At 45.2% G+C, this 13,624-nt stretch overlaps 1 protein-coding gene across 1 annotated transcript in view; it reads left to right on the forward strand.

The window, feature by feature from the left end:
• Positions 1-441: 441 nt before the first annotated feature.
• The window catches only part of TJP3 (tight junction protein 3), a 59,889-nt gene continuing 46,706 nt past the window's right edge, over positions 442-13,624 (forward strand). The window contains exon 1 of the mRNA XM_043975245.1: positions 442-566. The gene's annotated coding sequence lies outside the window, so the exon portion shown is untranslated. The remainder of the gene's footprint in view (positions 567-13,624) is intronic.

Consider the following 13,624-nt stretch of genomic DNA (forward strand, 5'->3'; position numbering starts at 1 on the left):
AATATAGAAGTAGTCCCGTTAATAACAAAATTATACAGAAAGATGAACTTTCCTGACACTCCACCCCCTACTTCCTAAATAAACAAACAAAGGAACGAATTAATAAAAGCCCAAGGGAGAATAAAAGGACCTCTTGCTTAGACTTAGTTCTGAAGCTTGTGGAAAAGGAGTTGGGAGAAATGGGGAAGAAAGATGTGAAAGGAAGGAGGTGGATAGACTGGGCTGGGTCTTCAGGGTCCCATCTCCATGAACCGAAGTAGAGATCTGAAACTCACCCACCCTGCCAGCTTCTTTCCTTTGGGTAGAGAGATACCTAAACTGGGCTAAACTCTGGAAAGTCAGGGGTTAAAATCAGGTGCTTCAAAGTGAAAGCAGTTGTGCAAAAGCAGCCCCTCCCTCCTTAGCTAACTCACACGCCCCCACTGCCACTCCTCGGGAGCGATTCTGCCTAGACCTGACCCATCTTGGTGAAGGAGAAGGGCAGCTGCTAGGAGCCTCCTGATTCCCACTCCCCCACTCATGCCCAGTCCCCCTCCTACCTGTCCAGACGTCATCTCTCCAAACAGGTAAGAACTTTTTTTTTCTAACACTCCCACCCCGCAAATACATACTGAGGCGCGCGCGTACCATGTCCTCCCCATTTACACAGAACATGCGTTTCCTCCCATCCTTATCTTGCCCCCCCGCCCCGCCCCAGTCCCACTCCTAGATCATGGGTGATGGTCCCTGACTGGGACGGAACTTCTGCATGCCGGCCTCCTCACAGGTACACGCACTAACTCAGTTAGACCCTAGTCCTTCCCAATCCTCCAACCCCTTCTCCCAAAGAGGAAACAGGCTCCTGCTCGGCATCTGACATGGTTTTGTAAGGGATCAGCTTGCCAACCCTCCCCAGGGCTGGCAGCATGCCGGAAGCTCAGGACTGGGGAACTAGAATCTTCGCCCCCTCCGTGCCGCTGGTTGCTAGTAGACACCTTGGAAGGGTTCCCGGTGGGCAGTGGGGAATGGCTATCGGACTCAGTGAAGGGAGGCTCACCCTATCTCTTCCAAGGAGTCTCCTGGAATCTTCCCAGAGACTTGGCTCCAAGGGAAGAGGGAGGGCAGAACTGAGGTAACCAGGGGAGCGAAGGACAGGCAGGATTTCTCCCCTCCAATCCCGCCCTGAAAAGTGTTCCAGATTAGGAATATGATAGTTGAAGAGATGGGCTCAGGTATGGGAGGTGGAGATTGGGGGAGGGGGGGGTCCATTGTTGGGGGTGACCTTTTCTGTCTCAAATTCTGTACAGAAAACATCCTTATTTGGCTGGTAGGCAAAATGAAGGTTAGATACTCTGCCCACTGCCCAAAGGGAGCCAGGCCTGGGGAGGAACCCTATCTCTCAATCCCAATCCCCAGGATGGAGACACTAGGTCCCCTGGGGCATAACCCAAAGCTAAGGCTGAAAAGGAGTTTAAGCTTCTGGATTGATATCCTATCTGGCCCCTTCCTCAACTGTCAGGAGAATGGTTAAGACAAAACAAGCTCTTGGGGTAGTTTCCTTGGGAAGAAGCAGCCAATTGCAATCACAAACTGGCTTTGTGAGATGCAACCTGACCAGAGACCTGGACTGGCCCTCAGAGGAGGCAGGGCCAAGGAGGCTCAAGAAGGTGCCTTTTTTCTGTTCTAAGGTGACTGGATTCTAGCGTCCAGGGGCCAGTGTTGGGGACCCAAGTCTAGGAATAGGGACCAAGTCAAGCCCTAGCTCTGCCCAGGACCAGGAATGGGAAAATGGAGACTCAGGCATTCCTCTGGGCAGAGGTTCACCCAGGCAAAATCTTTATCAGCTCTAAGATCCCACATCCCACCAGATTCTTTGATCTTCTACCCAGAAGGCAAAAAGGAAAGAAGCATTTATTAAGCATCACAATCTCATTTGATCCTCTCAACAACCCTGAGACACAGATCCTATTATTATCCTCATTTTATAATTGAGGAAATTGAGACAGAGATTAAGTGACTTGCTCAGGGTCACCCATCTAGTCAGTGTCTGAGGTCACATTTGAACTTGGGTCTCCCTGACTGTAGGCCCAGCACTCTATCCACTGTGGCACCTCTGAAAGAATGACATTTCCTTGGCCTTTTGTTCTGAGATGAGGCCTTATTCTCCCCTTTCCAGCCCTGGGGCCTGAGCTCCAATTTGGGGGACACTTTTCTTGATCTTCCTTTTCCTCTTCCTATTCTCAGAATGCATAGTGCCTGTGGACCTGAACACCATTCCTTAGGGTCTCTTTCATCAGTCTTTCACCAGGCACAAGTCTGGACCCTCTTCCCAGTGGATTTTCCCCTCTTGGCCCAGTGCCAAAGAGTGTCCTGCCCTCTTCCTTGGGGCCAATACCAATGGTCCCTCACATTCTCATAGGGCTTCCTAATTTCTAAAGCACCTTTTCACCCATTCTCTTACTTCATCCTAAGATAGCCCTGGAAGGTGGCCAGAGCCAGGAATCTCACCCCCATTTTACAGAGGAAAGAAACTGAGGCCCAGAGGATAAAATCATAGGCTTTCAGAGTAGAAAGGAACCTTAGAGATCATCTGATCCAACCCTCTCATTTTACAGATGTGGAAACTGAGTCTCAGAGGGGTCAGATAACTTGTCTGCGGTTATATGTCAGTGGCAGAGTAAGGCTAGAACCCAAGCCTCTTCACTTCAAGGCCAGAACCATTCTTTGGATTACATGGCTCCTGAGGTCCTTCCCAGCCCTCCAATTTTGTGATTCTCTCAGATCACAGAGAAACACAGAATCTCAGAGGTGAAAGGAGCTGATTGTAGAGATTGTCTAATCCAGCCTGAGAGGAAACCTGCTCATTCACTCACTTGGGCTCAGCTCCAACCCTAGGAGATGGGGGAGGAAGGGGGAGGGAGAGACAGACAGACAGACAGACGGAGGAGAGGGGGGAGCGCTCAGTGTGGGGACTTGAAAGTGAAGTGATTTGGGGGGTGGCAATGGAGAAGAAAGCTGTGCTTTGCTAGACATTAAATATGACTCTAACAATGTATTTAATCAAACAGCAAGATTAGCAGTACTCAAAATACAGGGCTATTAGTGACCACGTGGAGAAAGAGGTTTGTGGGCTTGGGTCTGTGGGCTTTTTTTTTTTGAGGGGTGAAGGGGTTGGTCCCCCAATCTTCTACCCATCCCCCACCTCCCAGTCTCATTCCCATAATTTACAAAATCCCTGCCAGTTCAGACCCATCAGACCAGTGTAGGTGGCCTGAAGAGGGAAGTAGTGGCCTTGTATACTTCCTGGTGGCAGGGGTGTAGGGGAAAGTCCATGGTGAGGGCTTTGGTTCCAACTGTGTGTTTGGTTAGGGAGGAGCCAGACTTTGGAATGGGCCTGGGCTGGCCTAGCAGCCCCTAAGCTACAGGATAGGACTTTTTTCCTTGATTCCAGGGAGGAGGGCCATTGCAGCCCAGTGACCAGAGCTTTGTGACTTCTGAGAAACTAATCCTAAATCAAATCAAAGGCAAGCTTGGGTCAAAGTCTTCCTATGGGGACCACTCTAGCCCCTGCTTGGGTCAGACTCCTTCTAGACCATAATGCTCAGTATACTGGGTTTAAAGTTAGAAGATATCTGAGATTTAGTCTATATATGCTTTTTTTTTTGGTGTTTTTTTTGCAGGGCAATGAGGGTTAAGTGACTTGCCCAGGGTCACACAGCTAGTAAGTGTCAAGTGCCTGAGGCTGGATTTGAACTCAGGTCCTCCTGAATCCATGGCTGGTGCTTTATCCACTGCACCACCTAGCTGGCCCCCTGAGAGTTAGTCTAATATCTCTCCCTAGGACCAATGCAGGAGAAGGAAGAGGAAGGAACAAACATTTATTAAACCTCCACTCTGTGCCAGGCACTTGTGCTAAGCGCTTTATCAATATTATCTCATCTGATCCTCACAACTCTGAGAGGTGTTATTATTATCCCTATTTTCCAGCTGAAGAAACAGAAGCAAACAAGGGGTAAATGACTTTCTCAAGGTTACACAACCAGTAAATGTCTGAGGCTGCATTTGAACACAGGTCTTCCTAACTCCAGGTCCAGTATTCTTATCTACTGTATCACTTAGCTACCAACAGGTCATAGAAAGGGAAACATTTCATTGCAGCAAAAGAAAGAATGAGAGGCAGTGCCTCAGGGTGGTTGGAAAACCAACTTCACAGACAGAACCTGGGTTCAAGTCCCATATGTAACCTAAACCGTTTGCCCCTGAACAAGTCACTTAAACCTGCAGTGCCCCCAGGCAACTCTAAGACTTTTAAGTTGAAGAGAAGGTGCTGACCTGCATTGACAGAGCGGAGTTCTCACTGGGAGTTTTCTATACCAATAGAATCTTAGTCCAGTCCCTGGATAGATGGGTGGATGGATGGATGGATGGGTGGATGGGTGAGTGGGTGGGTGGGTAGGTAGATGGATGCATGCATGCATGGATGGGTAGATGGATGGATGGATGGGTGAGTGGGTGGGTGGATGGATGGATAGAGATAGGAGATTTATTTGGTGTTTGTTATGTGCCCTATCTCTATCTGTCTATCCATCTTTAAGTATTGACTTTAAAAGAAGATATATATATATATATATATATATATATATATTCATTCTATTCAAGTCAATACTTAAAAGACTTTAAAAGTAGATAGGTAGGGACAGCTAGGTGTCACAGTGGATAGAGCACAAGCCCTGGAGTCAGGAGGACCTGAGTTCAAATCTGGCCTCAGACACTTGACACTTAATAGCTGTGTGACCGTGGGCAAGTCACTTAACCCCCATTGCCTCACCAAAAAAAAAAAAAAAGTAGGTAGATAGATATTCATTCTTTTAAAGTCAATACTTAGAGATTTTTCCCATTTTCCTTGCTATGAGCACTCCCTTCATCGGTAGAGATGGCAGCCCCTCCATATCTTAGCAGATAGTTTCATGACCCAAGTTAATTACCCAGAAAAGACCACTCTCATGCCAAAACACAAAACTCAAAAGAGACTGATGCTAAGACCAAACACAGAGCCCATCCCCAAGTCAATACTGCAAGCCTTTTCAGCTTCCAGCTAGAGCTGTCCAGTAATGGAAGGGGCTAACTCAACAGGTCAGAGAATTTCACCCACCCCATTAGAGGTGGGGGGACCTAAGCAGGGACCTAAGAAGATGTTTTGGGGAGAAGGGGTCTATTTGACTTTTGATGGTCCTTCCAACTTTGGGGTTTTCTTATTCTGATCTCTGTAAAAGGTGGATGGGCTGGAGAATTTGTAGGGCCAAGATTAATTACAGGGGCATTTCTCCCCACTCATGAGAAACAAAGGAGTTTAATGAGAGGTGTTGTGGTATAGTGAAAAGAAGATTGAATTTGGAGTCAGAAGACCTGGGTTCATATCTTGAGCTCTGCTACTTACCAACTTGGTGTCCCTAAGTTAGTCATTTTCCTTCACTGGGCCTCAGTTTCTGTAAAGTGAAGAGATTGATCTGTAAAGTCTTTCCTAGCTCTAAATTGGATGATCCTGTGGCCAGCTCCAGGACTCTGGAGGCTTGCTGGCCTAAAGGCCCAACCTCTCAGATTCATTCCTGGGCTCCTGGATTCCTGTCAAACTAGTTTGGCTGTGAGATAAGGGCTGGGGAGCCCGCCCTGAGGAGGCAGTCCTGGCCTGGCTCTTCTTGGGCTAGCTAGGTCAGCTAGGGGTGAATAAACCTTTTGCTTAACTTCCTCCTTTGGCTCTTGCCTCCCTTTGCCCTTGACACCAATAACCCCGGGGGTGGGGGGGTTGGAAAGCTTTTGGATTCTAGCCCCTGGCTCCCCCATGTATGACTTCACCCCAAAAAGGACCTGCTCCCACAGGCAGGCCAGACCTGCCCTCTTCTGGCATTATAGTCTAATATATGCGGGCAGCTTTTGCTAACCCCAACTCCATCCTACTCTGACCATAAAATCTCCAATCAGGCTCAGAGGCAATGTAGTATAATGGGAAAGAAAAAAGATAAGGGATGGAGCCCCAGCTCTCTAAGGAGCTTTTTGGACAAGTCATATCCCATTTCTGGGCCTCTGTCTCCTCTCTAAAATGAGGGGGCCAGGGAGAGCAGCATGTCTTCTGGAATACCATCACGCCATAATTAAAAATGACACACATTGGGGCGGCTAGGTGGCACAGTAGATAAAGCACCAGCCCTGGATTCAGGAGTACCTGAGTTCAAATCCGACTTCAGACACTTGACACTTACTAGCTGTGTGACCCTAGGCAAGTCACTTAACCCTAATTGCCTCACCAAAAAAAAAAAAAAAATGACACACATTATCATTGCTTACAATTGCTCCTGTTTCTAGATCACCGGATGGTTTACAGTAAGCTTTCACCATAACAGTCAATCAATAAACATTTATCACTCACCCACTGTGAGCTGCCACTGCTAAGCACCGGGAAAACAAAGAAGGGTAAAAGGTCCATCCCTGCTTTCAAGGAGCTCACAACAGGGTGTGAGAGGAAGTACAAGTCTTTCCTTTGGACCAGAACTAATGATTTCATTGGTAAAGGGGAAATTCCCAATGAGAAAACTCCCTCTTGGGGCGGCTAGGTGGCTCAGTGGATAAAGCACCAGCCCTGGATTCAGGAGTACCTGAGTTCAAATCTGGCCTCAGACACTTGACACTTACTAGCTGTGTGACCCTGGGCAAGTCACTTAATCCCCATTGCCCCACAAAAAAAAAAAAAAAGAAATAGAAAACTCCCTCTGACAGGACAGCTAGTTGGTGCAGTGAATAAAGCACCAGCCCTGGATTCAGGAGGACCTGAGTTCAAATCCAGCCTCAGACATTTGACACTTACTAGCTGTGTGACCCTGGGCAAGTCACTTAACCCTCATTGCCCCGCCAAAAAAGAGAGAGAGAGAGAAAACTCCCTCTGCCAATGTAGAGCCACACCTGCTTACCCAATAACTAATTGTCTGAGAGAGTTGGCTGAGACGGAATTAAATGAGGCTGCCCAGAGTCACAAAACTAGCATGAGTCTGTGAGGGGATTTAAATCCACATCTTCCTAACTCAGTGTAGCCTGCTGTCTCCTAGGCCAAGCTGTTCCCCTAGTATCATTGTGCCTATTTTTAGATAAGGAAACTGAGGCTCAGAGAGGGACAGTGAACTGATCAGACAGTTTAGTCTGAGGCATCTTGAAGCAATCATAATGGACTCCAAAAAGCCCTGGGCTCAGAACTGGGTTCAACTGCAGGGTGTCATGGACTGACTGTGTGACCTTTGACAAATGTGTTGCCCTCTGTGGGCCTCCCATTTTTACTTCTATAAAGTGGGGAGAATTTCTTCCTTCCTGGGCTTCAGTTTCCACATCAACACATCGGAGAAAATTTCTTTGTTCCTTATTATTTTCAGGAAGACAGAGGAAATTGTTAAAGCAATATGAGTTCTTTTCATTTTTTACTAAGTGGCTCCCATGCAGCAGCAGCTAAAGCTCAGAGAAGGAAATGAAGCAATCCGGGAGGGCTTTCTGGGGCCAGTATGGAGACACAGGCTGAGAGAAATTTCATGAAGAGAATAGATTTTTAGAGACCATCTGGTCCAACTCCATTTGGGGGGGGGGGGCAGGACAAATGAGGGTTAAGTGACTTGCCCAAGGTCACACAGCTAGTAAGTGTCAATTGTCTGAAGCCAGATTTGAACTCAGGTCCTCCTGAATCCTGGGCTGGTGTTTTTATCCACTGTGCCACCTAGCTGCCCCTCAATTCCATTTTGGAGAGGGGGAAGCTGAGGCCTCCAAAGGGAAGAGTAATTGAACCAAAATAGTGACCTGATTCACAATAGCAGAGTTAATAAGAATACAAGTGTTTTTTTTTTCCCATTACCTGCCCTAAGCATAGTTTGCTTCTCACATGAGTGAACCCTAGGAGATATTATTGAGAGGTGGGGAGGGTCAGGGACCCTGACCTATTTCCCCTCATGTTTTCTCCCAATTGTATTCCTACCTGCCTTCTTCCCCTTAGCATATGCCTACCAGCCAGCTGCCCTCTTTCCCCTCTTCCCTCTCTCCCTCTGCCTCTCTAAGGTAGGCCAAGAGACCAGCTTCATTTCTTTCCACCCTGCCTTTCCCCACTCCCCCATCCCCAAGAAGGCTTAGCCCCAGGGAACAGTCAGCTTTTTTGCCTCAGGGCAATAGGGGACTAGCAGGAATTGGGTTGGCCAGTAAGGTATTTTTACCTGGACAGAGGAAAAGGAAGATCCCTTTCTTCTGTTACTAAGTAAATGTCTCACCCCTCAGAAATCAAAACCTAATAAGATCCTAAGATGATAATAGCTCTAAAGGTCAAGTAATCCAAGCCTATCATTCTGCTGTACAGATGAGAAAACTGAGGCCCATTGACAGAGTTGTCCCAAGTGACACTGTTGGTAAGGGTCAGTCAGCACTCTCTGTCCCATTCCACAGAGTTCTGAGGGTTTTCTGTCTTGATCAGACCAGATCAGCAATATCGTGTTTATTCCAATAAAAGGAAGAATTTCATAGGGTCATATATTTAAAGCTGAGAGGAATCTTAGGAGCCATTTAATCCAACCACCTTATTTTACTGGTGAGAAAATGGGCTCAGAGAGGTTGTGACTTGTCTGAAGTGGCACAGTGTCAAAGGCAGGATTAGAACAGCGTCTGTGTGACTCCTGATCCAATGTTATGGCCCACCACATCCTAACAATTCAAGATGTCCAAAAGTGGAATTGGCCATCTAGAAAAGTAACAAGTTCCTCATCCCTAGAAGTGTTCAAGAAAAAGGCAGAGGACTACCTATCATAAAAGTAGTTGGGGGAGGGGGACAGCTGGGTGGTGCTGTGGATAAAACATCCAATGAAGCACTGGCCCTGGATTCAGGAGGACCTGAGTTCAAATCTGGCCTCAGACACTTGACACTTACTAGCTGTATGACTCTGGGCAAGTTACTTAACCCCCATTGCCCTGCAATAAAAAAGAAAAAGAAGAACAAGGAGAACAGTATCACTGAATTGTACAGAATGAAGACTGGAAAGGTGGGAAAGAGCCAGTTTATGAAGAGCTTTGGAAGCCAACCAAAAAATGTTATATTTGATCCTGGCAGCAATAGGAAGCCACCAGAGTTTATTGAATGGAGGAGAGGAGCTTGAGGTGGTCAGGCTTTGATTTTAGGAAGACCAATTTGACAGATGAGTGGAAGATAGATTTGGAGTGGGGAAAGACTTGAGGTAGGGGGACCAACCAGCAAGTTCAGTGAATAATGAAGGAGAACAAGCAATTAATATGGGATTAAGAGGAGAAAGAGAGAAGTTATAGGGGGCTAGAGTGCCTTCTCAGAGTTCGAAAGGACCTCAGGGGTCATGTAGTCTAACCACCACCACTCTCAAGGATGAATCCTCTCTATGACATCTTTAGCAGGTGGTCATCTAGTTTTCATGGGAAGCTCTTCAGTGATGGGGAGCTCTCAAGGCAGCCCATTGCACTTTGGGATGGTTCTCATTGTTAGGAAGTTTGTCTTTATATCAACCCAAAATCTGCCCCACCGGGGTCCTCGTTCTACTTTCTGAAACCTAACAAAATGAGTAAAACCCCTCTTCCAGTAGAGGGCAGGATGGTATAGTACAAAGAAAGCACATTAACCATGAAACCTGGTTTCAATTTTGGCTATGTTACTAACTGCATTAACCTCTCTGTCAACTTCTCCATCTATAAAATTGAAATAATAATACTTGAACTACCTACTTGACTGGGCAGTTGAGAGGAAAGTCCTATAGAAACATTCTTTTTTTTTTTTTTAGTAAGAACTGAATGGTGTGGGGGGTTGTTTCTTTTATTGATTTTTTTTAGAATAACAAAAAATATTTTACTAAAACATAAGATATACAGAAATCAAGCCATACAAAATGGTCACAAGCTTTTCTTTTTTGGGGGGGCAAGGCAATGAGGGTTAAGTGACTTGCCCAGGGTCACACAGCTAGTAAGTGTCAAGTGTCTGAGGCCGGATTTGAACTCAGGTACTCCTGAATCCAGGGCTGGTGCTTTATCCACTGTGCCACCTAGCTGCCCCCACAAGCTTTTCTTTTTTTGTTTGTTTGTTTGTTTGTTTTCTGGTTTTGTTTTTGTTTTCCCACAAGCTTTTCTTGAAGGGAGGTTTCCACACTTGACTGCAGAATCATGATATTAGTGAGGGCTGTGATGTTTAATATTTCCATTTTTATTCAAACCAAGCTTGTCCATCTATGGCATCTAAGGAGTTAGACTTGGCTAGAGGGCATATTCTAAAGTATAGTTGGTTAGCTGCTTTAACCAATGCAATTAGCATCACCATAAAAAGGGAAAAGGAACCCACAAAACTTGAAGGAAAAAAAGACACACCCCTGCAGCTAACTGACTACTTTCATTCACAGTGCTGATACTTAAACCATGATGGGTGAAATGAATAAAAGCAGAGCTGGGCTAGGGCTTTTAAACAATTTCACAACAATTCAAATGATACTTCTAGCCTCTGCTCATGCATTACAACAGTGAATCAGGACAAGACAGATTTGCTAATTTGTGCATTTAATCACCAAAGGACTGAAGATGGTCTGGGGGGGGGGGGGGTCTGTAATTTTCTAAGCCATTAAATGCAAACAAAAAAGGAAGAGGTCTTGACAGAACAGGAGAAGTGATGCACACCTGATGTTGAAATTGAATTTAAATATTATTCATGGCATATAGCATAGTCCACGCTCTGGCTGTTTCTATGGCTTGGGCTATTTTGGTCTTCCTCTGCTCAGCTACATCATTTGCTAATGTATCATCTGGATTGGGAGCACTTAACAAAGCCTGGATTGAGAGCAGCACTATATGGATCTGCAATGCTGGAGACCATTTATCTTTCAAAATATCTAAACCTAAAAAAATAAAAAAAAGGGGGGGGGCAGCTAGATGGCACAGTGGATAGAGCACTGGCCTTGGAGTCAGGAGTACCTGAGTTCAAATCCGGCCTCAGACACTTAACACTTACTAGCTGTGTGACCCTGGGCAAGTCACTTAACCCCAATTGCCTCACTAAAAAAAAAAAAACATTCAAAATATCTAAACTTATTCTTCCTAACTTGTCCACATTAAGCTGATAAAATTTTGGTCATGAAACATACTTTAGGAGCTGCCATTGGGTATTCTTCTGGAAGATATAATTCAAATTTAAAAGTCCCTCCCTCAGGGGGACAGCTAGGTGGCGAAGTGGATAAAGCAATGGCCCTGGATTCAGGAGTACCTGAGTTCAAATCTGGCCTCAGACACTTGACACTTACTAGCTGTGTGACCCTGGGCAAGTCACTTAACCCCCTTTACCCCGCAAAAAAAAAAACCAAAAAACCCAAAAAAAGTCCCTCCCTCAGAGAGGGAATCCTGTGGGCCTGCAATGACCACATGAAAATAACATGTGTTACTTTCATCTGGTTCTGCCAGCAAAAGCTGGGTTTCCTTAATTAATTCTGCAGGGCAGCCAGGCCATCTTATCTGATCCAGAATTCAGCCTCGGGGGTCTCACCTCATGCACAGGTCTGTTTTATTGATATTTTTTTAAATATTACTGCCACATCTCAGTAATTCCTCTCCCATCCCCAACATAACCCTCTCTTATAACAAAGTGATACAATTAATGATGACTATTTCTGTTGGGACTCCATTCTCCAATATGCCTTCCCCTCCAATCCCAGATAAAGAAACGGTCAAACCAAACCAAGCAACTAAGTTCTATGTTTGCTGATAGTTTACATTTCTTTTGAAAATCATTTGTTCATATCTTTTGCCCACTTATCTTTTGGAGAATGGTTCTGGTCTTATCTTTTTGTGACAATTTCTTAAATTAAACTTTTAATCAGCTACATTTGATGCAAAGAATTTTCCTGATCACTGGCTACTATGTTACTCTAGTTGTATTTGTTTCATTTAAGCTTTAAAATTTTATACTATAATAATCACAGCTAACACATAGCTCTTTAAGTGCCACATACTGTCCTAAGTGATTTGTAATTATTATCTCCCTTGATCCTCACAACAACTCCAAGAGGTTGGTGCTATTATTACCCCTATTTTACAGATCAGGAACTGAGGCAAACAGGGGATAAGTGATTTGCCCTGGGTCACACAGCTTGTAAGTGTCTGAGCTCAGATTTGAACTCTAATCATATTCTGCTTTATCCAATAGTTACCACATAGTTACCCTCAAAACCAAAAGTGTCTTTTTTCCCCCATAATTTCACCTATCTGTTGTTTAGTAAAGAATTCTCTCCATAGCCAAATATGAAAGGCATCTTCTTCCATTTTCTTCTCATTTTGAAGTAATGTGACCTTTTATATATAGGTCATGATGTGGTGGGAAAATGGGGTACGGGTTGGTGGGAGTTGGGGTTCTTAGGAATTCCTCTTTAAAGAATTACACCCTCTTGCACACAAAACTTAGAATAAGGTGATAGTTTATTTAGGAGCAAGGGAAGGGAAGGGTGGGGGGAGGGAAACCATGAAAGAAATCCTTAGACTTTCATGGGGAGATTGGCATAAAGCACATGGCTCAGAGGTACCAAATCTCCTCGAACAGGAGACTGGAAGGTACTTTTATAGAGGACTGATGGGGGTGGACCATCTGCCTTTAGTGAGAGAGGACCATCCCCCACTGGTGGTAGCTGAGGGAATTGGGTGAGGAGTGGAGGACCATCCCCCACTGGTAGTGACTAGAGGAATTGGGTGAGGGGTGGCTAAGGATCCCTCTTCAGAACATAAAGGCTGCAGCCACACCCAAATTATTCTCCCCAGGGTAAGGGAGACCAGAATGAAGGGTGGAGGTTCCAAAGCTAGCTCAGTCCGATTTGGTTCCACTTATCTCTTCTAGGTGTTATCTGTCCTCTGGTTTAGTTTCTCAAAGAAAAGGTTCCTTGATGTGCCCCAGAGAATTTCTGGGGTGCTCTGCACCCCATGACAGTCAGGTATCTATTCAGATGTTATTGTGACATGTTGTATAAGATGCTGCCTAAACCAATTTTCTGTCAAACTGATTTCTAGGTTCCCCATTGGGTCTTGTCAACTAGAGAAGTATTCCCCTAATGGGTTGTATTCTTGGGTTTATTGAACATTGGGCCTCTATGTTCATTTCCTTCTAGATTTTGCTTCATCTAGTCTGTTCCTCTGATTCAATTCAGTATCTATTCAATGCATTTTCTGTGCCAGGCACTGTGCTAGGCACTGGGAATAAAAAGGTTTTTAAAAAGAGACATCATTCTTTTCAAAGAACTTTTGTTTTTTAGGAGAAATAACAGGTACCTGGATAAATAAATACATAAAATATATATGAAGTCTTTTTTCTACCTTTTTTTTTGTTTGTTTTTTGCGGGACAATGAGGGTTAAGTGACTTGCCTAGGGTCACACAGCTATTAAGTGTCAAGTGTCTGAGGCCGGAATTGAAATCAGGTTCTCCTGAATCCAGGGCCAGTGCTTTATCCACTGCACCACCTAGCTGCCCCCTGAAGTCTTTTTTTAGGAAGGGGAACAACTGGGTAGGGGAGGAGATCAGGAGAGACTACATGTGAAAGGCAGGTTTGAATTGAGTCTCAAAAGGGAGCCAGGAATTCCAAGACAGGGATA

Source organism: Dromiciops gliroides, chromosome 1 (assembly GCF_019393635.1).
Source record: "Dromiciops gliroides isolate mDroGli1 chromosome 1, mDroGli1.pri, whole genome shotgun sequence".
Classification (NCBI taxonomy): domain Eukaryota; kingdom Metazoa; phylum Chordata; class Mammalia; order Microbiotheria; family Microbiotheriidae; genus Dromiciops; species Dromiciops gliroides.